Genomic DNA, 27,377 nt, shown 5'->3' with positions numbered 1-27,377 from the left:
CTAACCCCAGGGCTCCTCAGGCTGCAGTTTCTTGTTCCTTCTGTCACCAGCGGGGAAATACCCAAGGGCATGCTTAGCTTTGCTGGCTGCTGACTGCATTGGGAGTGACTTGGGACATCTTCTGCTCACACTAGTGCAGTCTAGCATTTTGTGGCGATGGCCCTAAGGTGGAAGGTTACACCCCCACAGACTGACAACTGCTATTTTTCCAAGTAAAGGAAAATACTGATATTGGTGTGGAAATAATTTCCTCTGGAGGCCAACGCACAACAGCTTCTCTGCAAAGTGTTGAACTTGACCTAGTAATTTGTATATACTGATGCTGCTTTTTCTTCTTACTCCTCTCCTCTTCTTTCTCTTTTTCTTTCTGTCTCTCTTCCTTTCCCTCGCTCTATCCCTCTCCCTTCCTCCCTCCCTTTCTTCCTCCCATCCTTCCATGAAGCTTTCAATTTTTTTGTGTGCAAAAAGCTGTATTTTGTTTTCCCCTTCTTTTTAAAAATAACTTTATTGAGATATAATCCACATACCATACCATTCACCCATTTAATGTGTATAATTCAGTGGCTTTTATTCACAGAGAGTTGTGTATACAATATCATAATCAACTTTCAACCATTTTTACCACCTCAAAAATAGACCCCGTGTCCATTACAGGATAGCTGTCACTCACCATTTGTCCCCAACTCCCACCCCTGCCAATCCTTGGCAACTACTAATCTAGTCTCTGTCTCTATAGATTTGCCTATTCTAGACATTTAATATAAATGGAATCATACATATGGTGTTTTAGAATGGCTTCTTTCATTTAGCATAATGTTTTCAAGGTGCATCCATATTGTAGCATGAATCCTTTTTTCTGGCTGAGTAATAGTCCATTTTGTGCAGACTCATCACATTTCCATTCTTTCATTTTCTTGAGTTATCAAACTTTGATCTCATCTATTGGATTACAACTATTTTAAGGGAAGGGATATTTTCCCCTACCAGGCAGCATATAGCACCTGCGACATCATACAAATTCAGTATTGTTGAGTTGATACTATAGAAATAAGTGTGGAAAAATGAATTTGGTACCTTTTCAGCTTTGACAGAGTAGAAGTTAGGTAGGGAAGATATGAAAAGGAAAGTGAGAGAAGTGGTTTGACATAATAGATTGAATGAGCATGAAATAAAAAAAGGGTAAAACATAGAAGAGGAGCAACGCCCCTTAGTGGGACACAGAAGACCTTGGAAAGAAGGCACACAAAGTGGGAGTAGCCAAATGGGGACACATATAGGCACACAGAATTAGTTTGTGTAAGAGCCAAATTTTTAGAATACTCATCACAGATGATGTTCAAAGTTTTTGCAGAGACAACCAGCAAAATTTTGTTTTGTTTAGCTTTATAGATGTCCTGAAATTGTTGAAATTAGAATGTATGATTAGAATCATTATGAATGATTGAAATTTCTTCCAACTTGTCATCATCCTCCTCATCATCACCACCACCATCATCATTGTGAACATTTATCAAATGCACATGAAAATGTATTGAAAAATGACCATTTCTTGGTGTTCAGGATACTATGTATAAACATTTTACATGGGTTATTTTATTAGTCTTCCTAACAATTCTATGAGATAGGACCTATTAACATCTCTAATTTCACATATTAGAAAAGTGAGGGTGGAATTTGAACTGTTTGACTGACTTTGATATGCATACATTCTTCTAAAGTAATTTCTAGTTGCAGCTCCCAAACTTTTAGTCTAATTTCTGTTCAGTCCCTTTTGACTTTGTGATAATTTCATAGTTGTGGTGGTTTGGATTATTGTTAGTCAATATTCACACCCCTCCTGCTCCCCCTTGTGGGTGTCACATGCCTCCCACCCCATTAATTTGGCCTTATGTGACTGACTTAGGCAATGGAATATTAAACAACATGATGTAAGCAGAGGCTTTAAATGTGCTTGCAGTCTTCAGCCTGCCTGTCATGCACCAGGGGTCCACCATGAAATGAGGATGCTCAAATAGCCACTGACCTTTCAGCCGGGGGCCTTGAATAAACACATATGGAGCTCACCTGAGCTAACCTGCTTGGGCCCAGACCCAGCTCACCCTCAACCTGAAGGCCACTCGGATCAGTTCAGCTTGGCAAATTCATGAGCATGAGAATAAATGCTTGACATTGCAAGCCACTGGGTTGGGGTGGTTTGACACACAGATTTATTGTAGCAGTACTGACTGTTACAATAGTATCTATTCTTTCATTTAGTAATTAATTCAGCCAAAACTGATTTGACTGTCCACCATATGCTGGTCACTATAGTAGGTTTTGGGCATATATAATAAATACGCATACAGGAAAGTCTTCGTCGTCTTGAGTTTGGTGTTTAGTCAGGAAAGACAATGTGTCCATACAATATCAGAAGACAGGATAAAATCTGATAAGTGCCCTAGCAGGTGGCTATATCTATACTCTGGGAGTTCGATGGAGAGGACACTATGACTGATTGGAAATATCTAGAAAGGCTCAGGGGCTATTTGAATGCAAGGTAATAAGTAGGAGAATTTAACTCCCCTGAGCACCAAGAAGGGTCAGTTTTCATGAGGTTTTTAATCATGATTTTAGCAAATAGAGATCACACCATGATAGAAATAACTTAGATGTTATTTATCTGTCATCAAAAGTTGAGAAATTAGAATATCTCCTGTGGGATGCATTGATATGAGCATGGGTTCAATATACTTGTATGAAACTATAGGCATGAAACCACAAAATCTCTTTATTTTGTTCTTTTTTTATGTCACCTGGCCTGGATTATTAACAAAAATGAGACCCCTGTTGTTGGATTCCTGCATCTGTCACTCTTTACCAAAAATGTATTGTGACCTGTACCTGGCATGGTGGCTAGGATGGTGCTGCCCAGTGGCTAAGCACTTGGGCTCTAGAGTCACACAGACCTGGAAAAGATCCAGCCTCTCAAGTTAACTTTCACATACCTAATAATCTTCATACAGGGCCAGTCATATGGTAGACCAGCACCAAATGTTAAATACTCGTATTGTTATTCACAGTATGATCTAAACCCTCGGTGAGCAGACCCTGAGTCTCAGATGTCCCTTGCTGCTCCCTGACGGTATGATATGGTCAACAGACTAATTTGAAATACACTTTCAATTCAGACCAAATGATCTAAGGGAATTAAAAAAAAAAGAAGATATTGTCTTGGGTGAATCGAGGAATGTGCCTTAGAATCACTGATCTCAGGCAGTAATGCTCCAACCATGTGAGGACAGCAAAGAGAGAGAAGTGGCAGCTCCACAGCAGCAGCCAGTAGCAGGTTGAGACCTGGGTGCTGGGAGCTCATGCAAGCCTGTTCGCTTGGCACAGAGCAGCCCAAGCGCTGGATAGCCAATTGAGATGCCCCAGGCAACAGAGCTCCATCTACCAACCCCTCGCCATCCTAAACAAAGAGGAGATCACACAACCACAACTGAGGGCGGATGAGGAGTGCCTCTGGTATTTAGCTCAGTGCCTAAGGATCTGGGACTACCAGGCTCTCCATAAATGTTATGTGGAATGGAGTAATCTCATTTCAGCTGTAGATCCGTAGTGAACTTGTGTCATCGTGGGCACATAGGACTTGGTGTCTCTGAACTACAGCTTTCCTATCTGGAAAGTGGAGAGGTTAATACATACCTATTGCCCTTGGGGTTATGTCAAAGATGAAATAAAATACCTCATATAAATGGACTTAAACCTAAATGTGCTTATTGGAGGTCAGGGATGGAAGACTAGAAAGCTGCTGCCAACTTGGTACTCCCCAAAGATGCCCAGGTAGTAACATCTTAGCAGATTTGGCTTTTTTTGTTGACAGTCTTCTCTTAAGGAAAACATGCAGTCTAACTGGAGAGACTTAGCTGAGGTTTGTATATCTCACTTTGAAAAAAAGAAAGAGAAACGCTTCATATCTACATTTTTAGCTTTTGTAAATGCATCCTTGTGCAATAAAAGGGTGTTCACCATGACGGGGACATGAGGACTTATTGGTTCATACTCACTCTTTGGCTCAGCAGCTGTTTTAGGGAAATGAATGGTGTACTGTCATCAGAGTGCTTTCCTGTGTATGATTTAAATGTCATCCTTTTCATAGCCAAGCTCTGCTTTTTTTTTTTCATTTCAAACGCGTTTAATACTTTTGTTCAATACCAGCCATTATTAATTTCTCTCATGCACATATTTTAAATTCCTCACATGACAGTTTTGGGAAACTAATGAAAATTAGAATGTGTTAGCATATCACATTCCTACAGAGACCTCCTAATACATTCAATTACACTTAGTAATGGTTAACAGGGACTACAGAGAAAAGCATTGCCATTTATACCTGCTTGCTCATGTCCCCTCGCCTCGCTCCCTCCCTCCCTCTCTTTCTCTTTCCACCAAATATTGGGGGGGAGGGTGGAGGAATATAGCATAAAGCAAAGAAAAAGTCACTTTTGGTGCTCTTTTTAAAAATGGCTGTTTCTGAAAATGCTTTGCTTCTGGATAAGAAACAGGGCGATTGTGGCATGTGTAACTGATTATTTGTCCGTTAGGAATATTAGTCCATTTATCTACATGACTGAAGATTTTCTTTTTGTTCACCAAAGCCTTCAGAGGAATTATATAAAGATATTTTTTTGGCCTAGATCTATGCTTTGGCAATTTGATTTTGTTTTAAAGTAGCATAATTACATTTTCTCCTTGCATTCTGTGAGTCACAGCCACCTTGGGGATTCCTTTGAAAAACCTGGTTAAGAATTTAAGACGTGAGTGACGGGTGTATGATGGCATTGGTTGTTTGCCTGCTCTCCTGAGACTGGTTTGGAATTCAGTTCTGCCCACAAGGGCTTGCCCTGAGCTGTGTGGCATTATTTTGAGACATGTGGGCCTGGGTAACTGTGTGTGCCATGGTTAGTAGGTGGGCTGTCATCTTTGGGGAAATACATGTGGGAGACCTCAAGGTTTGATGCCGGACAATTTTATAGCCCATTGTGGAATAAATGAAATGCATATTTATTCTTCATGAGTCTGTCAACTTCATTATATTTTGTTTTAGATGGTGATTTGACATTCAGGGACAGTGTTGTTAAATTTGTTTTGTGTTACTTGTATATGCATTCTGATAAAAGAAATAACAATATGTTTGTTTTTTAGCTAATGATTTGGTAGGCTGTTGTTTTCAAATATGCGTATTAATTTGTGTCAGATCGAATACTGGCTGAGTTTTCCCAGTAAGAGAATAGCTAGGGCAGATATATAGACATCCGTTGACCTGGGCAAGTTCTGTCCAGGCACTGTGCTATGTATTCTGGGTCTAAAAATAGACTGGGCAAAGTGAATTATTTAAGCTGTAAATTGCAAGCACTTGGCAAATGAAAGTTACTCATTTTCTAACGTTTTTAAAATTTTTATTGTCATGAAATCTGTGGCAGGAAGCTAGAATTTCTAACTTTGATGTGGTTACAATTCTAAGTATTATACTGTAGTTATATGAATTATTAACAAAATACAAAAGCACAATTAATCAAATTTTTTAATTTAAAAAATGATGAACACTGTCCGGTATTTGGTCTTTGAAAATATATGTGTGTTCAGGATAAGAATATTAAAGTTTTATTCTAGATAGTAAGTGTATGTATTTACGAGTGTGAATGGTATTTTCAGTATGAGACCTCTCTCTCCAAGCTTCAGGCGTAGTTCAAAGCTATGTCCACACTGGTCGGGAAGAATGGAGCTGCTGCTCTGGGGTCCCGTCTCAGTGGGCCCCACTACCCTAGTGTGGGTGTTGCATTCCCCACAGAGTTCCCTTTTGTTAGCCAGAAGGCCTGGAGGAATAGGAGAAGCAGACCATAGCATGAGGCTTGCGTCCCCTCATAGCTGCCGCCCTTCTGGCTGAGAAGGGTTGAGAAATGTGCCTTTGAAGGTTTTCCCTGCATCTTTCTTTGATAGGATTTTCAAATGTCCACTCTTGGAGAATCACAAGATCACAGTGATTCCGATTTATCAGTTTGAACATCCACTCTGTTTTGCTTGGCAGCCCAAACCCTAAAAACTTCAGCGTAGGTAATTTTTAATAACTATATAGAAACAGAGACAACTTCTGAGACAGTTCTTTATTGATTTATTTTTATTAGGAAAGGTTGCTGACTGTAAAAAGCAAGAATATTGCAAGTTCTTTTGTAAGGGTAGAGATGGGGCGAAATAATGACTTGCAATCGGAATTGTTTAGCTAAAGCTAAACATATTACAGCTAAAAGGCTTAATGGTAAAGGATGCTACCCATAAAATTAAACAGAGCTCTGCAAAATCTAGCCAAGCTCCAAGGAGGGATCCTAAAGTAGGGTAAAAATGCTAAAATTTTTCTCACAAGTGGAAGGACGTTAGCATTGTTAATGTAAACATTTACCCAAATAAGCCAGTATTATTTTGTTCATTCCATTTAAAATAGGTTCAATGGCGGAGAAAGACAAATACCATATGATCTCACTTATATGTGGAATCTAAAGTACAAAATAAATGAACAAACAAGCAGAAACAGACTCATGGATACAGAGAACAAACTGATGGTTGCCAAAGGGGAAGGGGTTTAGGGTACTGGGTGAAATAGGTGAAGGGATTAAGAAGTACAAATTGGTAGTTACGGAGCAATCACGGGGCTATAGAGCACAGCATAGCGGAAAGAGTCAATACTGTTGCAACAACTACCGTATTTGCCGGCGTATAAGATGATTTTTTGGCCCTGAAAAATATGCCTCCAAGTGGGGGGTCGTCTTATATGCCAGGTACACTTCAGATAGACTGCCCATATAACAAACTCTGTATTTTGAGTGGAAATGTTAGGGGGTCGTCTTATACGCCCAGTCGTCTTATACGCCGGCAAATACGGTATGTATAGTGCCAGGTGGGTACTAGACTAGTCAGGGAGATCGCTGCATAAATTATATAAATGTTTAGCCACTGTGCTATATACCTGAACTAATATAAAATAATTTTGAATATCAGCTGTAACGGAAAAAATAATTTAAAAAATAAGCTCAATGGCAAATATCCTTATTTTAAAAGAAATAAAATGTTATGATGCTATTACCTTAATACCAAAATGGAAAAACACCTAGAAAAGTTGCCAAGCCAAATGGCCATTGGCTTTGCGAGATTTTAAATCGATGCTGTGACTACGAAGTTAGACCTGGGGACTTTGTCTGTAAGGAGATCACTCAGATGCTTATCTTGTTGCTTAGCAATTAAGTATTTTTTAATTTAATGTTAAATTCCCTTGTTCTGCTTCCTGGACTCCTCAAATATCCCTTTGAAGAGTCACTGAACTCTTGCGAAACTTTAAAATTCCGTAAGAGTAAACTTGGGCTCTTTAATCCTCTGTAAACCTGCTTTGACCTCCAGGAGACATTCATAATAGGTGGGCAATGATGAATGGGCATTGCTTTGTAGAGTGGGGTGGGCCGCAGGATCTGAGAAATCCAGTTTTCCCCTGACTCCTGAGTTCTTCTGCCTGTGACAGCCTGCTCAGTGCTCAGCTGTTGCAGTTAAGAGATTTGAGTCAAAGTTGGAGGCCCACCATTGGAAGATTTCATCCAAAAATTCCCTTTCCCATGTCCCTCTCTTAAAATGGGCTCCAACAGCATGTGATAAAATCCTCTTCCCAGGGCTGGCCGCATGGTGCAGTTGGTTAAGAGCTCACTCAAAAGTGCGAGCTCTGAGCAACAGGGTTGCCAGTTTGATTCCCAGTCTGAGCTGAGCGGCTGCTGAGTTGCCAACAGGTGGCAGGATAGCTCAGCTAAAAAAAAAAAAAAATCCTCTGCTCAGTTGCTGGGGAGCACTAGTTAGAAGCTCACTGATTCATTGGCTACAGTGACATTAAAGAGCCTTTGACACAATGTGTGTGATTGAGCGAGTCGCCCCCATTTGGAAGACAGACCTTTTGGACACGGTAAAGTGCAGCGTTCAGGCGAGTGGCCGAGGAGTGTGAGCATATTTCAGAGCTCCTGGATGTCAGGCTGGCCTCTCCAATTTAGTTATCACCTTATGCAACTCACTAACTCTCTCCCTCTCTCTGTCCTTTAACATTTTTTTGATCCAAAATGTAATGGTTGGATGACTAGACTCTCATCATAAAATTTCAAAATGTCTATAAAGTGTGTGTGTGTGTGTGTGTGTGTGTGTGTGTGTGTGTGTTTAAATGAAGCTTCAGATCCTAAAATTTTAAGAGTTTTGTACATGATTAACATCCAACTGTCTCAACACCCTGCTGTGAGCTTCCTTTGGTATTCTGCCCTACATGCTGTTGCAAGACTTCTGTGGTTACGTTTATAGTGTTTGATGGGTGGCAGGCAATACAGAATCTATTCATTTTACCTATAAACTTTGAATAACTTAACTTTTAGGGGTTTTCAGTAAAACTCTTGTTTGTTTCACTGGAGCTTGTATGCATAATGCGTTTCCTACAATTATTTTCTCCTTAATTCGGCTATAAAATGCTTAGAAGAAAATCATATTCTTGGAATACTTGTTTTTTTGCTGTAACAGTGACAGTCTAACATGAAGATGTGTGATTTATTGTCTTACTTTATTGTTCTGTTTTAGTTCGTACAGATCCAGGTAGAATAAATTGCACCTTTTGTTAAAACTCTCCTTTTTGTTTCCTGTAAAGTGTACAGTGAGGTTATTAGGCGCACATTGCACAGTGCTTTTTTCTTTGTAGGAAAATAATGAGCTAGATTCCAACTCACTGTAAAAATGTGTGTGGCATTTGTAATTATTTCTTAGTTTTACAAAAATCCATTTCCTTTTAAACTTTCCCACTTTAAAGATTTGGTAAAAGATTTTAATTTCTAGCTTTTCACATTCTGCTCATTGCTGTCCTTAGTTCATTTAATTCTGCGTGTCACAGGCTGTAAAGAAGGCCCTGAATAATGTCTCCACCAGTAGAATTGTCACCTTTCTGGGCCTCAGATTCTTCATCTGTAAAATGGGAGAGAGACTTACCCTAGATGATCCCAAAAGTCCTTTGAAGCTCCTGTTTAGATGACACTGTGATCACGGCAGCAGTCACGGTTAATAAGTCATTACAGCCGCTGAATTACCCTGCTCATGCACAGCATTTTTGAGACGTGACCTTTACATTCAAACTGCAAGGTCCTCTTCTGTATGTTCCTTGAAAGACATTCATTCTTAGAAACGTCCACCAGCATTTAGTGCCAGTGGTCATGTAGCTCAACTCTTTCATTTTACAGATGAGGAAAACAAAAGAGTGCTTTATTGAAATGTCAGTGTGAGAGCAAATAAACCAAACTGACATTTTGTTTTCTTGCTAATGCTATGCAACTCCAGTCTTACTATAAATAATCTCAAACTGAGGCTGCAAAAATCTCAGAGCGAATTCTATAAAACATTTCTGTCTAAGGCTGAAACCTACCCACTGCCTCTGGGGCTGCTTTCTTGCCTGTCTGGGGTTCAGAGGGTCAGCGCCAATGTAAATAGCCTCCCTGTGGTTAGTTGGTTGTCATCTGCACCATTTGCACCCCAGAATAAAGTCACTGAAAACACATACCACTTAGGTGTGCCTAACTCTGTGAAGGTAATTATTTCCCCTGAGACAAAAAAATTTAGCAAATAAACTCATCGTGAGGTAATAACAGTTTTAATCATTATTTCACATCTATTTCATGCTCTCTATTTTGATACACTGTTGACTGAAAATCCTCACGTGAAGGACACATGACGAATTACTCGCCTTTCATCTTAAAAGACTGAGATGTTTAGTGCTGGAATTTTGCACATGCGAGAGATTTGTATTTTAAACTTGGTGCTCTGTGCCTAGTCCTGTGTTGAGCTCAAGAGTATGTTAGAAGGAAAGAATTGCTTGGCCTAGAGAAATGAGGCTGTGATGTGAGAAAGTCTGGCACGAGAGGAGAATGACGGTGTGGGATCAGAATTTTGTCACTCATCTTTCTAAGACTTTCGAATTACACGAAATGATTACTACTCTGCCAACTGATACACTGTGGAAGCAGGTTTTCACCTGTAGCAATCATTTTGCCTGTGGAGCTGACTTTGCTTGCAGGACCTGGATCATCAGGTGGGATCCTAAGGTGGGTTGGGCAAGAGGTGGGGACCTTCCCTCCATCTGTACCCACCACTCAATTCTGCCAGAAATTTTAATCAGATTTCACATATATCCCCAGTCTCATTGATCCTTCCAGCAGGGCGGAACAAAAAAAAAATACATAAAAATTTCCCACCATAATATTCTGTTTTCCTACAATCTCAAATATATCACTATTTAATTTGTGGGGTTCACCCAGTACCCTTGCAGCCAAAGCACAACATCCCTGCCAAACATTCAGCAACAAAAATTGCTTAGTCTTTTGCAATGGGACTTTTGTGGGATTTCAGAACGACATCAAATGATCTAACAGCTATTTTTTTAAGGTTCATCCTAAATTGTTGTGTCCAACAGGGAGGGGCCTGCACAGGCTTATACCCTTGAGAAAAAGGTCCATAGATTTCATAGATTCTCAAATATCTGTTGTTGGCTTTTAAAATGCCTTTAAAGGAGGGGAAAAAATGTAGTAGGCTGAAGAAAAGATCTCAGGCCTCATGAGGGACACATAAAATTATGTTGTTGCCTCTGTGTAATTAACTCTACCAGATTTGTGGTCAACTGAGAAGTAGCCTGAGGGTTGTGGGACCACGAACGTTGGCACCACTGGTGTCACAATGAGTCACAGCCCATCTGTGTGTGTTGTTATATGGATGCAGAAAACATGAAAAATTCCATTGACCAAAGCATACGGATGAGGAAAGAGGAGAATGCAATGACTGTGCAATGTTCATAAGTAAAATAAAAATATCCATATGCTTCTATTGTATAACAGATGATCACAGCTTTCTGTTCCGATGTGACCAGCACATAAAAAGATAAACCTGAGTGATTTAAATTGGGGCTGCAGGGGCTGGTGGGAGGAGTCATAATCAAATGACCATAAAACACCTATGTAAAAAGTATGAAGTAGAGGTATTTTAGGTGACAGGTGCTCAGTGACAGGTATTCAATAGAAGGGTTAAACCAACAAGTCACATAATTACACTTGAGGAGTATAGACAGTGAGGCCTGGGGAATAATTTAATATTGTAATACTGTTGACCCTTGAACAACCCGTAGGTTAGGGGTGCCCACTGCTGCCCAGTTGAAAATATATGAACAATGTTTGATTCCTGAAAACTTAATTGCAACCAGCCCCGAGCATCTGTGGGTTCAACCAACAGTGGATCAAAAACAGTATTTTCGATCCAAGGTTGGGAATCCACAGTTGCAAATGCAAAAATACTGTTTTCAGTCCACAGTAGGTTGAATGTGCAGATGCAAAACTCGTGATAAGAAAGACCAACTACATTTATTGAAAATAAATAAATAAATCCTTGTAGCATAAGTAGACCCCTGCAGTCCCAACCCGTGTTGTTTCAAGGATCAACTGTGTTTGGAGAGCTCTTGAAAATTACTAAGTTGCGAAGACTATGTTTCCTTCTATTTGTTAATGATCTTTTAAAAAATTATTAGTTTATAGCTAGTTCAAATAAATCCTATATATCTGATAGTTTTATATTTGTTCTATATTCTATATACACTATATACAGGGGGTGCCAAAAAATGTATACACATTTTAAGAAAGAAAAAACTATATTAAAATTGCAATAATATATACCGATAACAAAAGATGAATACAAGTCATGGATATTCATTTTTTTGGCACTCCCAGTATTTTCCTTATATTTGATATATTTTTCTATGGGCTTCAGTATGATATCAGTTTTTTTCAAGGAATTAAATACTTGCTTAGAAATTAGATGTACCTTCGACAGTCCTTTTAATCTTGTGAATTGAGTTTTTCTTAATTATCTCTGGGAATAGAGACAAGATCAACTAAAACACATAGTAAAGACACTAATTTTCTCCAACAGTCTAGTAGTTGCTCTGTCCCTTCATTTGCCTTTGATATCGTTTTCAAAAAGTGGACCACTTGTTCGATTTGAATTTTACTTCTTTTATCCTGCGGTGACACTTAGATGGGGGAAGATAAAACCTCCAACCAGAAAATCATCCCAAATTCACTATACTTGTCACTTATTTACCAAAAAGCAATTTGAAGTTACATTTTACTGCTTGGGTGAAGTGTATATCCTGAGGCATTTTGTTACCCAGAATTTGGTATACTTTTATGGAAGGCTTTGCTAGAAAGAGAGAGAGAAAGAACTTATGAGTTTCTGACACATAGGAAGGATTTATTTGGACGCTGACTTGCCTGAGGTTAACTAGTGTTGTAGGTCCAAAGCAACTGGGTTTGAATGTCACATATAATGACAAGTAGGAAAATTGGGACGTTATTTGCATATGAATGGGGATAAGGTGATTGGATGTTGATTCATGGTGTGATAAATGTTTGCCCTTGGTGAAATGTTTTCCCTTCCTTGAAATTATAAACAATATTTCTTACTGACTATAAAATGTAGACACCAAGCCTACAAGTGTTTGCTCCAGAAATGCTGCTCCAATTAGAAAAGTGTTTTGTTGTTTTTTTTTAAAGCCAATCAGAGGAGGCAAGGAAGCTTGGAATTCTGCCCTTTTGAGATTAAACTTCCCTTAATCTTTGTCTTTATGTTTAGGAGAGATGAGAGAGGAACTGGGAAGTATATTCCAAGAAACATTAGAGATTCATGAACAAAGACATTTTACTCACATTCCTAGGGAATATTTTTGAAGTCTTTAGAATAAACTAGATTCATTGTTCTTATATTGTTTTACATTATTAAAATTTCTCTTTTGATCTAATGTGCTTTTTTATTTATAAAGTTAATCATTTTGTGGAAATAAATACAACCTCAACTATGAGCCTGTGAAGAAGCAAATTTTTCCTAGATAATGTGTCAATAGCTCTTTTAAGACTTTAATAATTCATCTTAGAACTAGATAAAAAATATCTATTCATTTTTTTGTAGAAACATTATCAAACACTTCTATTGATTGAAAAACATTGATTTTTTTCAAGGCCACTTTGCCTCATAGTCCTTTCATTCAAATATAGTGAAAACATAATTTTATAGTGTGTAAATTTATAAATCATTTTATGTGCATATATGTGCATGTATATCATATATTTTAATCCAATAATCAAAGAGAAATGGGATTTATAGATGCTCCTTGGAGAAAGAGTAAGGGTCAGAGGATCAGGGTCAGAATTATTGTTCACCAGAGACCCTGAATTTTGAGCCTGTTATTGAAGCACGCTGGCTGGAGTTTGATCATGGACGTGTCGGTCAGGATGCTCACAGACCGGTTTTTATATTCTGTGAAGACACAACAAAACCGAACATCAGAGACCACATGGGAAGCCCCCTTCATGTGATGCGAAACACTAGCATCGCGCGGGACTTTCAAAAGGAGATGCCACATCTGAGAATCGGGGGCTGCCTGGCTGGGCTCCCCCTCTCTCCACCCTGCACAACAGGACGCCTGGCTGATTTGAAGAAATGCCACCAGCAGCTGATGTCAAGTGCAAGGAGGAACAATGATTCCCCACTTGGGTGTCACTCACTGGGCCCCGACTTCCTTCTTTCAAGAAATGGAGCGGAAGCCAGCTCCCCTGGGCTCTGCGAGGTCAGCGTTGCAGTCAGCACCACCTGTGGAAGCTGATTTGGAAATTGTTTTCAGAAAAGCACTCTCCAAGTTCATTTCTCTAAGCTCATGCTGTCTATGTCTAAAACAAAAGGCATATTGTCCCTCCCTCTGCTTGAGGTGATCATGCTGATCCCCAAGTTAGAATCAGAATTTTTCTATAGCTGAATATATGTATAAATTTACTGCGGCTTAAACATGTAGGCCCCTGGAGAAAGCGAAAGGCCAGTTCCATGGAATTCCAGTGTGCTGGGTGTAATTGTGTGCATGTATGATAACACTTTCATCTCAGTGGATTTTCCATGACTTTGTCCAGCAAGGGTCTTCCGCACAGGGGATCTTAAGCTGAGAAGCAGGTCAGGGAGAACAGCACGAGGGGTAGTGAGACCTGTGGCAAACCGAAACCTGTGTCTGTCTCATCCAAGAAGAATTCATGTTACTTGGCTCGATGGTTACATGAGAAATACAGATCCAGGGCTGTCAGCTCTTAAGAACTTTTATTCATAATAAAGTAAAACCTCTAGTTTTTATGTAATTTTTTTTCAATCCTAAATAACAGTTTGAACTAATGAGATACATCTGCCAGCCAAAACTGGCCCTTGGGTCGGCAGTTTGCAGCACACCAGGCTCGTTATCCATGGCAAATTATATGGCAAGCCCTGTGCCAAGTGTTGTATATATGTGAGCTCCTTAATCTTCACCACCGCCAGGTAAAATAGGTATGACTAGCCTGTTTTACTGATAAGGATACTGGAGTTCAGTTAGGTAACTTGCAGAGAACTTAGTAGTTGGTATATAGGAGGAAATGGATCCCAATTCAAGCTCAAAATTGGAGTTAGCAGATATTTATTACATGTATAATATCTCTCAGGGACCTGCTAGGCTCTTGGGATCCAAAAAGGAATGAGATAAATGCACAAGGCTCATAGCCTATGGAAACTAAAGTCAGGAGATGAGGGCAAGGATAAGATACTTTGGGAGCAGACAGGAGTTGGAGAATCCCAGGAGATGATGTTGATCTGGGGCTTGAGGGATGAGTAGGAGTTGACCAAGTGAAGAGCATAGTGATGGGCTAGATGGTCTCCCAGGCGTAAGGGGCGGAGGCCCCAGAGGTGAGAGGAGACGGGAAACCTACGGAGTGACAGATGTTGGGTGTAACTGGAGATCGAACTCAATACAGGGGTGGGGAATGGCAAGAAGAGAGAAAGCTGGAGAGAGAAAGCAGAGGAGGCACAAAGAGGTAAATATTTTTCCCCCAGCTTTATTAAGGAATGATTGACAAATAAAAATTGTGTATGCTGAGATTGTACAATGTGATTTTTTAAAAGGTGTACAGCCTGAATATATGTGTGTGTGTGTGTGTATATATATATATATATATATATATATATATATATATATATACCACAATCAAGTTAATTATCACATCTATCACCTTGCACAGTTACCATTTAATTTATGTATATTTTTTATGATGAAAACACTTAAGATCTACCCTTAGAAAATTTCAATTGTGCAGTACAGTATTACTCACTTTTATTACCAGGCTGTATATTAGATCCCTAGAATTTATTCCTCTTATAACTGAAAGTCTGTACCCTTTAGCCATCATCTCCCATTCCCCTGTTCTACTCTATGGTTCTATGAGTTGGACTTTTTTAGATTCCACTTTTAAGTGGGACCATACAGTGCCTGGCTTTCTGTGCCTGGCTTATTTCACTTAACATAATGTCATTCAGGCTTCTTCAGGTCACGAATAGCAGGATTTCCTTCTTTTTATGGTTGAATAATATTCCATTCATCCATTGGTAGACACTTAGATTGTTTTCATATCTTGGCTATTATGAATAATGCTGCAGTGAACACGAGGGTGCAGATACCTCTTCAAGATACTGATTCATTTTTTTTGCCTATATGCCCAGAAATGAGATTTCTGGATCTTATGATAGTTTCAGTTTTAATTTTTTGAGGAGTCGCCATACTGTCTTTCATACCAATTTACATTCCCTCCAGCAGTACCCGTGGATTCCTTTTCTTCACATCCTCGCCAACATATGTTACCTCTTCTAGTTTTAGTAATAACCTAACAGGTATAAGGTGATATCTCATTGTGGTTTTGATTTGCATTTCCCTGACAATTAATGATGCTGAACACTTTTTCATATGCTTGTTGACTAGTATGGAACAATGTCTATTCAGATCCTCTTGCTATTTTAAAAATCAGGTTATTTGGTTTTTTTCAGTGGAGTTATATGAGTTTCTTATATTTTTTTAACGTTAACCCCTTATCAGGTATATGGTTTGCAAACATTTTTCTCCCATTCCGTAGGTTATCTTTTCACTTTGTTGATGGTTCCCTTTGCTGTGCAGAAGCTTTATAGTTGGATGTAGTCCCATGGGTTTACATTTGCTTTTGTTGCCTGTGCTTTTAATATTGTATACAAGAAATCATTGCCAAGACCAAAGTCACGGAGCCTTTTTTCTGTGTTTTCTTCTCGGAGTTTTACAGTTTCAGGTCTTACATTTAAGTCTTAAATCCATTTTGAGTTGATTTTTCAGAAAGAGTTTTAAACTGGGAATGACTATAATTTGAGTGTTAGGTTGGTTTCCCTGGCCACAAAATGGAGAGAACAGAATTGCAGAGGTCACTGGTTATAGAGATGATAACAGAGGCAGGGAGACCTTTAGGAAGCTAATTAGAGTAATTCAGGAGGGGGAACAGTGCCTTGAAACAGGGCAATGATGTGCAATTGACATTGAATGATGCAAAAAATATTTAAGAAGTACAATAAGCCAGAAATGGTGACAGAGTTATATGTAGGGAGTGAGAGAGAGGATAATCAAAGATGAGTTAAAAGTTCTGGTTTTGCTAATTGTGCAGATGGTAAAACTGCTGACAGAGATTTAGCATTTGAAAGAACTGGCTTGGAGGTGGATGGCAGATCAAATGATCAGATTTGAATGAGTTAAGCCTGAATATGGAGTGCCAAGTGACATTCAAGTGGAAATTTCCAGAAATCGGTGATATTGATCTGATGTTCTAAGGCGCAATCCGGGCTAGACGAATAGATGGTAAGTGTATATAGATGGTGATGGAAAGTATAGAAGAAAATGAATTGGCCAAAGGAAGATTATGTATTAAGAAGCATAATTGCTCCTAAGAGTATTAGTTCCAGATGCTGTGAGTTTCTAAAAGCACCCTCATCAGGGCTTCTGGTGCCCCAGCAGGATGTCACTTTAAGCAGGTGGAATAGCATCATCATCAAGATGAATCTGTCTTCCAAAAGAGAAGTTAGTTGACTAGAGGACCAGTGCTCTCTGAATATCCCACATCCTCTTCTGAAAATGTATCCTTTGAGCTTATCTCCAACATAATGCCTCTACACTTGAGGCGACAGAGTGTTCATGTTCACTCAAACGCAGTGTTTCATAGGAACCCTTCAAGAGATTAATAAATTAATCAAGGTTAAGGAATTTAGGTATAAGTCTCTAGGACTTGATTTCACCATACCATGGGCTGTTAGCTGGATCTTGGGCAGTGGGGAGACTTCCTTCTCTGAGGCTACCTGTTTTAGAGAAGCTGGTTACTGAGTGTATCAATGCATCTCTCAGTCCGCTGCTCAAATAAAGGAGGTCAGAACCTCTGGCTGACCAAGATGTACCCCACCCCCATCGTCTTCCTTTCAGCTGGTAGACAAGACCTCATATCCACTACTTTGCTAGAAATATTCAGCTCTGGAAGAGATGCAAACGGTAGTCTCCACTTTGGATCCACAAAATTGGAGATGATTTGTCTTAAAAATCTCTGTTCAGACAGAAAAAAATGTGCTTGTACTGTTGTTCTCTTTTTGATACATTGCAAGTCGGCAAGAAAATAGAGAAAGTTACTAAAAGTAATTGGTCTGGAACGTTATTTGGAATTGTAATTCCATCAAAATTTTATTATTATCATGTACTTAAGTATCGGTTAAAAGTTCCTACCCAGTGATGTATCACTATATACATTTAATCAGTATAAAAACTTGATAGGGAACATGATTACTTTTTGTCCATACTAGCATTCCATTAAGTTTTAGCTGTTTGAACAGATAAAAGTCATAGTGCTGCAACGTAGAATAGATTGTGGAAGCACATTCACACAAGAGGATGTTTTAAGGATTACCTCTGTTGGATTCTGATTAGCAATGTTTATGTTCCATTTAATGTTTTCCATATGCTTTACTATTTGAAAGCTTGGTCTATGCATTTATTCTCATCACCAGCTGTGGAAGTCTAGACCCTATGCAGCAGCTTCAAACCAAATGTCTGGATGTTCTGGCATCCTGACCGCCAGCACTGTTTATTTTAGTTGAGTTTCATTTTTCCTGGCACGAGGGTTTGGGTGACATATTTGTGAATATAATCACAAACTTCAGACTTTTTTTCCCCCAGACATTCTTTATGATGGGGACATTTTCCCATATGTTTACTTGACATATAATATGAAGAATCTTGACATTTTCCATAGCTCTAAAGACAAAGCTGAATATTCTACAAAATTCACATGAAATGAATTATACTATGACTTTTTCAAAGTATCTTTATTTTTTGTAAAAGTGGAATGAAAGAGAAAGTAATTAATAAAAGGACAAACAGGAGTAAAACAGTCACCTGAAATTTGACCACCTGGGCAAGAGCATAGTTCAGTGATCATTTTTCCTAGGTATCTCTCTGTGAGTGTATTGTCATGTATTCTAAATGATATTGATTATTAATGAGGCTAGAAGTATATCTTGAATCTTGACTCATAGTGAGCAAGCACATAATTTATTGTCCACACCTGGACATGTGGGAATAAAGGGGGGAACTATTAATAATGCGGCTGGGACAACAGGTGTGTACCTGTCCCAGGCATTTCAGCTTAGGCTCACTCTCCTCCTAGACCCTTTACTGGGTGCATATTTGTTCATTTATTATTCATTATTGAACATTTATTGTATGCCAGGCATTAATAAAGTAAATAAAACACAGACCCTGACCTTACGGGCTCACAGTCCAGCAACAGTTAAGATGCCATGTGCTTGGGTCTGTGGTGGAAGGATGCCTGTCTTACTGTGAGAAGACATCTAGACAGTCAGTGAAGGCTGAGGCTGAACAGCAGAAAGGTGGAGGTGAGTTTCAAAGGATTGATGGAGTTAGCCTGGCAAAGAAGGGACTTTCCTACTATGAAGGGGCAACGTATGCCCAAACTAGAGGGAAGTGTATGGGATACTAGGACACTGTGAAAGGTTCAGTATGATGAGAACTTTTGGTGGGAAGAATGGGCATGGCTTAAGATGAGGCTGGCCATGAAGGCAGAGACCACCTAGGAACCACCTTGTAGGTAATGCTGGAGAGATGAGGTTTTATCCTTCAGGCACTGATATATTTTTAAGCAGGCAGGTCATCAGACTGGGCTTTTAGAATGCTGGATTAAGACGCTATTTGTGGGAAAGATTGAGATATAGCTGATGAAATTAGAAGGTTGAATCAACAGTGTTTGGGGCAGAGAAGAGAACATCATGGAGCCAAACGTGAACAGCAGGCTGGATGATGGTGGACATATTCAGAGAAACATGGAACACTGAAGGGACGGAGCTGGTTTGGGAGAAAGAGAAGAGGGTAATGGATGTGTTCAGTGTGAGGCTCCAGTAAGACAACCAGGTGGAGAAGTCTGTGTGATTTTGGTTGGAATTTAGTAGAAAGATCAAGGCTGGGGAGAGAAATTGGGGAATTGGTAGTTTAGAAGCAGTATCTGAAGCCATGGGAATTTGAGGCCACTTTGATTTTTATTACTTATCATGAATTTCTATTAACTCTGGTTCAAGGTTATTGAATTTGTAATAGAGTAGAATAAATGGTAGCTAAAGTGATGACATTTTGAAATTCATTCATCCCCACCCACTTTTATGAAAGAAACATTTGCCTGGGAGACATAAAACACCACCATTCAGAATTTATTGTCCAAAGGAACTGGCAAAAAGGTTTTTAGCCAAAAGTCAAATTTAGAAAACTCACTGGTCTTTCTGTTTCATAAGAAGGAGATGTAATTAAAGCTCTGTAGTTAAAAATAGCAAATGATCACAGTCCATCCAGCCTGCGTTGTGGAGACAGGGAGCATTTGGTTCATTGAAATCCACAAACAACTTTAACACCTTGTAGTCACATACAACTTTCTCCTTTGCTAATCTTTAACGTGTGATTTCCCCTCAGATTCAACTTTTACCTAAAGCTCAAAATCAAATATGAGGGAGAAGAATCAAAGAGTGAGGGAGCAATGAATGACAGCAGAGATTCCTTATTTAATGGTGTCGTGTTTTAGATGAGGAAGATGAGGACCAGAGCATATATCCCAGTGCTTTCCCCGAGGTTGTGTCTGTGCCCTGGTACCGTGGGGTCGAAATGTGGCAGGTCAGTCATTCCCACCCTGTGTCCTTCCAACCTAGCACCCTGTGGAAATGATCAATACATTCATTATTCAATAAATACAATTTCAATTGAATCTTTTTTCTATTTAAAACTCACTGCTGTCTCAAAACAGCAATAAATAAAAGTATGTAGTAACCACATCTTAGTTGGCCAAAATGAAGGGACCGAAAATGAAAGGAGACAAAGGAGCATTTCTTAAGCAGGAGCTTTCCATTTTTCTCTGTAATTGCAAATATACAAAGTGTCTTATCTCTCTGGTTACATGTCTTTTATTTAATTGCACTAAAAGCCATTTGGTTTCAACATCAGGTCCAAATATCGCCTCTGGTATAGCCAGTAAGAGTTTTTTTTGTTTGTGTTTTGTTTTTGTAAAGTGCTTTTTTGAAACCATATCAACATTTTATAGTAATTCCCCTTCTCCTCTCAACCTAGCAAAAACATATAGACATAAAAGGAAAACGAAACAGAGGTTCTGATATCCTGGGTGATTTTCTCCTGTTAATTTTCTGAAATGCTTTTTAACAAAAGCTGACTGAGGAAGGAAGGGGTATAGATGTTGGTGACACCTGGGTCAATAAAGTGAAGGAGACAGGGACTGTTTGGCCCTCTGGCCTTCTGTGGCCTCTCATGTCCCTGATCCTCATTCACTTCCTCCTTAATATGTGGGCATTGGGCCAGATTGTTTCTATGGCTCCTTGAGACTCTGCAGTCTATTATCGTACAGCCATGACATACATTTTCATTTCCCCATGATTCTTAACTCCTCATGCATTTTCTTATTCTGTCTGATGTGCTGCTGAATCCTGTTACTTGATTCGGTCAACATTCATTTGCTGTTTATTATTTATTTACTTGGTGTCAGCCACTGTCTTAGATGGCCTTTTTTGCCTGTCATCTCTTACATTCATTAGTGCTGCCTCCCCTGAGAACCAGGAACATCCAATATCAGTGACTTCCATGTACGTGCCTCCCAGAGAATAAGCAAGCCTTCGTAATTCACAAATGATATGCCCATACTTAGATATACACCTTACCATATTCCTTCCTGAAAAGGAAAAATATGCCTTCTGAGTAGTCTAAGATGGTTATGTTTTATTATGTTGATGTAGCATTAGAAAATGAGAAGCAAGCTGAACAAATTACGACATGTTTAAGATCCACATGTTTTCTAGAAATGTATCAAAGTTTGATCTGAATAGGAAGTAAAGTAGGGTGAGAAATAAATACTCCCAGATGTAGTTACCTAAAGTGCCCTGTAGTAAAAAAATTCAAGTAAGAACATTATCTAGGGCTTTGTTGCATTATTATTATTTTAAGTTCCATTTTCATTTGGTTATTTTATTTACAAAATGGCAGCCAAAGACATTTAGGGCAGTGGAAGTGTATGTCTCCACTGTACATATCACAGATATAAAGTGGGTTCATGCGAAGACTTCACACATCCATATGCATGTCATCCATTGCTCCATTGAGCAGTCCTCTTAATTATGCTTTATATATGCTTTGTGCAGCCAGGCATTGATCTTTCGAGCACTGTTGTCTGGTTGAAAGACTTGTAATTAGACAGAAAGATCTGGTAAAATGGATTCTGTAGAATTATTCAAATGTTCTATGCATATGAAATGCTCATCTAGAATTATTTCTCTGGAAAAAAGGCCCTTTTAAATATGCACGGAGCCTATTTTAAAATTTCTCTCTATTGTTTACTGATATTTCATGCATTTCCTGGACATTGGCAAATTGCAGAGCTTCTTTTCTGTTTTGATATGAGACTGCTTTGTGCTTTCCTGTGGGCCTGTTAATTGGTGAGCTCTTTATCCATGAGATCAAGAATCAGGGGCTTCTCTGTTAACCCGTTGTGAGCTCCAAGACATTTTCATGAGTGTGGAAAAGAGGACGTGCCTGTGAGGCGTCATGCCTTCCCATTCTTTTACAACACTGGTCACAGCCTGGGAGATACAATCGAGAATGACAAGAAGAATTTAATAAACCATTTAGAATAGAATCCCCAGGTATTGAGGATTCTGTAATGAGCCCTTTTGTCTTTTTTCCCCTTTTTTGTTAGCATTTGCGGTTCCTTTTACTCATGGGACCTTTCTCCTGCAGGATGAAAGAATCATGTTAAGGATTTTAAAACAAATCATTAAATTTTGCATTGCATTTCTGAAAAACCATGAAAGGAGCGATTTTTATTTTTCTGGAAGGCATTGTCCTGGTCTGTAGGTGGTGGTGTGAAAATTCTTTGCATTTTCTCCCTTGAAAATGGAGAGACCAGTAGGTTCCTTGTTCCTCTTTCACACATAAATACACCATCATCACATGCCTTTCTCTAAATGTATGAATTTACTTCCTAAGTAGTGTGAGAAATTGTCTCTGCACAAAGAGCTCCCTCGGGGATTTACAAAGTTGGAACTGGGGGGAGAGAGGAGAGGGAACCCTACAGTTTCAGTGGCGCATAGGGATTTAAATTCTCCATTGCTGTAGGGTTTATTTTTTTGACCAAAACATATGATACCCCTTTCTAGGGCACTGCTATTGCTCCATTTTGGCATTTTCAGAGTGTGGTTTTTCTTCCTTCTGATTAGCCTCTGCTTTCTGCTCCTGCTGTTACTCTGATATAAATACCTGGAGCAAGCAGTAAGTTCCAGTATGCAGGGAGATTTTTTTTCCTCCATAATTCTTAACAGCTTTTACATCAGAATGATTTTTTTTTGGGGGGGGGTCTGGCTGGTTTGATATATTCTTAAAAAAAAAGACACATATACGTGTATGTGCATGCGCATGCGTGTGTGTGTGTGTGTGTGTGTGTGTGTGTATCACCAAAAAGTCTAAAGCAGGCGGAGACCCAAAATGCCTTCCCAACACTTTGGAAATCTGCTTTTTGTCAGTTTGCCATCTGTCCCCACCCCCTGAGCCAGTAGGATCTTCTGGGTTAGCCTGGGGATTGGTGGTGATCATGTCCAGGGTCCATTAAATTGACAAGAATGACAAGCCCAAGTGATCAGACCATGAGCACCTCCTCATCACGTACCCTTTAAGTCATCGTTATAATGGGCACCCAGCAATTTTGCTTTCTGGAGCTGAAATTCGCGCACTCCTTCCCTCTGTCTTTTACTTACCCTATCCCCATTTTTCTCCCAAAAGGAGGCAGGTGCACTTTAATGTTTCACTTCTCACATAAATGGCCTGTGAAAAGAAGGATGAAAATAAATGCTTTGTGTGTCAACTAGGCTTGTTTGGTCACACAGATTTTCTGTTTGCCAAGGCATTTCCGAAGTGCAAAAGGCATTCTGATGTGTACAGAAGTAGACTTTTATGTAAATGGGTAAAGAACCCTTAATTAGCCTTAGCAACCGGAGTGATAGGAGTGATTTTGCACTAACTAGCTATGTGACTAGGATGCCACTTCACTTGCATGGCCTCATTTTTGTCACATGCATGATTCTTCCAAACTGAAAATTTCAATTATTTTTATTGATATAAATCTTATTTTCTGAAGCAATGATTAAACATACATATCTACTTTGTCCTAGTTCTCTTATAAGATCTTTAAGCTTCTCAAAACTTGAATATTACTGAGTGGACAGAAAAAACAAATCTCTACACAGTGACATTCAGAGTGACTGTCTTAATCAGAATGTGTGTAACAAAATCAGCTCTTGTCATACATAATTACAGCCACCACAACAAATCCAAAAAATAATTTATGTAATTTATTAATTGCAGTATCTTCTTGATTCCCTAGAGTTGCCATGGCAGGTAAACAGAAGAGGTTTCAAACTCTCTACATCACACATCCAATTAATTACTTTTCATTGTACTTTTCTAGTACAAAGTTGTGCTATTGATCAAAAAATGTGTTAATTATAGAGTACAATGAATGTGACATTTAAAATCATGTAAATGCAAAACTCTTAAAGGTTTTCAGAAAAAGTGGGCTTCAAGCCAAAAGGCATTAAATACAATGAAGAAAAACACTTTATATAGTAGAAGCCATATTCTACAATGAAGTTGTAACAATTGTGAATATCTATGCACCACATAACACAGCATCCACCATGTAACACTGAAACCAATGGAATAGAATTCAAACTCCAGAATATGATCTAATTACATATAGAAATCCATTATGAAATAAAAGTAGTACCTTAAAACAGAGATAAAGAAGGTCTGTTTTTATATAATAAATGGTGTTGGGACAATGACTAGCCATTGTGAAAAAGGTAAAATTAGGTCCATTCCTCATACCATACACAAAATATAAATTCCAGATGCATCAAAAATCTGAAGTGAAAATATAAAAGTATACACATACCAGAAGAAAACAACTGACTCCCTCTAAAACTTGGGTTTAGAGAAAGCCTTTTGAGTGATTATTAAAATTTCTAATACCACAAAAGATAAATTTGGCTACGTAAAAAATAAAAACGTTTTTTATGTCAAAAGCAAACAAGCAAAACATTCAAAAGGAAAACACCCTAAGCAAAGAAGTTAAAAAACAAATGACCAACTGGGAGCAAATATTTTCAGCATCTATCACAGATAAAAGGCTAATATCCCTACATAGTAATCATCTTTTAAAAGTTAAGGAAAAATGAACAAAAATGCTATAGAAAAGTGAACAAATGACAAACAATTCACAGAAAGAGAACATATGAAAAGACATTTAAATTCACTCATAATAAGAGAAATGCAAATTGAAACAGCAGTGAAACTTTCTCATCCACCAGATTGGCAAACTTAAAAGCTTGATGATACATTCTTTTGGCAAGGCTCTATGGAACCAGGCACTCTCATACATTGCTGATGGGAAGAGAAAATGCTGCAATCTTTACAGAGGAGTATTTGGCAATATTTAACAAAACTATATGTGCATTTGCTTTTTGACCCAGCAATTCCACTTCTAAGAATTTACCCTGAAAATAAACCTCCAACAGCACAAAAACAGGTATATGCATAAGTTTGTTCATTGAAGCATTTGTTATAATTGAAAAATATTGCAAATTACTTTAAGTGTCCAAGAATAGAGATTTGTTGCATAAACTATAGTACATGCACACACTGTAATATTATGCAACTATAAAAATTTATGAGCAAGACCTCTCTAATTGAGTTCCAGGATATTTACTTAAATGGAAAAAAGCTATGTGCAAAAGAATATGAGTATGTTTCCTTTTATGTATGAAAGAAGGAAAAATTTAAAAAGCATACGTATGTCTGCTTATGTTTTCTAAAAGATTCACAGGAAGAATAAACCCAACAACGATGACGTTGTTCACCTATAAGGGGTGAGTAGAGAATATGGTGGAAGGGATGTGGAAGGGGATGACACTTCTCTGAGTATATCATTTTATATGTTTTTTTAACATCAAAAGAATATTAATCTGTACAAATTCAAAGCATAAGAATTAGAAGCACCCTGAAACAAATGAACTTTATTTCATAACTCTGTGTATATGCATGTATACATGTAATTGTATTTATGTAGGTATGTAGTGTATGTGTGTTTACATCTGCATATATTTCTGAGCTCTGTTTGCTGAACATGTCAAGAAGGAAAGACACTCGTATAGTAATGACCCTTCTTAGCTCTCCATCTTTGTCTCTAATACTCTTCCCGACTACAAGGAATCAAAGAGTCATGAAGAAATAGCTGATTGCAGGACAGGGGTAGGATAGGTAAAAGGACTTGGATATTCTTGTTACACCACAAAGGAAGGAGGTACCAAAAAATCCCCCCAAAAAATTACGATGCAGACACCAGCATGAAGAGGCTTCCCCTGGCCAAATTTTTGACAATTTGAGCACCACAATAATTCAGTGCAGTGATGAATTATAAACCATGAAAAGTAATAGGAATTCATGAGCCCATGCTAGTAACAAAAAGTAAAACCAACAATAAATGGTGGGGAAGGGAGGGCCCTGCTTCCAGTAGAATGCTGCTGCTGACTGGTGAATGGGTTGGGTTGGAGCCAGAAAAACCATGGTGAAGATTGGATCAGGCAGGAATCATCAATTGATGCTAAATCTAGGGAGAAATTTTTATGGTGAGGGGAAGACTTGCACAGTCTTTGTTTCTTCACATATACTACTTATTAGTGGTGAGGGAGAAAATCTATAGTAATTTTATACTCCAGAATTTGAGCAACACTTTGACCAGATCATCAAAATTAACATCACCGATGAGGCAATGTGTACCATCAGCTGTGACACCGAGAAGGGCAAATCATCTATGCAATTTTCTGGCCTAGAATGACACCTGAATATAATCACGAGGAACATCAGACAAACTGGAAACGAAGAATGTTCTATTAAAATAAATAATAAATGAGAGTGTAGGGAACTATATTCTTCAAAAATGTCAGTTGTGTAAAAGTAATTGCCTTTTATAATAAGACTGTATAAATGTTTCAAATTATAGGCTATAGAGACATGACAAGTAAAGGAAATACCTGACCCTGGACTAGATCCTCTACTGGAGGGTAGAAAAATGGGATAAAAGACATATTTGAGACAATCACTAAAATGTGGAATACTAATTGTAGATAAGATAAAAGTGCTAATGCAAAAGTTACTGAAGTTGGTAACTGTATTATGGCTATGTAAGAGAGTACCCCCAATGGATGATAAAGGGCTTGAGGTACATAACTATTAATATTTTAAGGGTAAGGGGGTATGTAACCCACCTTCAAATGGTTCAGGAAAAAAATAAGAGGGAAAGCAAATGATAAAACAAATAGGGTAAAATGTTAAAAAAAATAGGTGAATCTGGTTATTCTTTGTTCTACAATTGTTTTTGCATTTTTTTAAGTTTGAAATTATTTCCAAGTTAAAAGCCTTTAAACATGGGGAAAAAATAGATTTCCCACAGCTGTTAAAAGATGGCCCTTGTCATGCTGTTCAAAGGCATCATATAAACCTTTCAGACCAGTCCTGTGGCCTCTTGGGTTGGTCCAGGGCCCTCTCCAGCAGCCCTTCCAGGAACCCACTGACCCAGAAGCCCAGAAACCTAGCCCAGCGGTACTGGGCACATTCAGTCTGTTTTACTGCTACTGTTCCAATGGATGCTAGTATGATAGTTTGAGGATCAGTATTATTTCATAGGTCTTTTTATGAACTGCAGAGGGAAGACTCTACTTAAAGCCACCAAAACTGTAGTACCAAGATGAAAGACAACAGCCTAATGTGGAATTGTCTCCTCTAAATCTTTCCT

The sequence above is a fragment of the Hipposideros armiger genome, unplaced genomic scaffold, assembly GCF_001890085.2.
Source record: "Hipposideros armiger isolate ML-2016 unplaced genomic scaffold, ASM189008v1 scaffold_41, whole genome shotgun sequence".
Lineage (NCBI taxonomy): Eukaryota > Metazoa > Chordata > Mammalia > Chiroptera > Hipposideridae > Hipposideros > Hipposideros armiger.
This window is presented reverse-complemented; position numbering follows the sequence as displayed.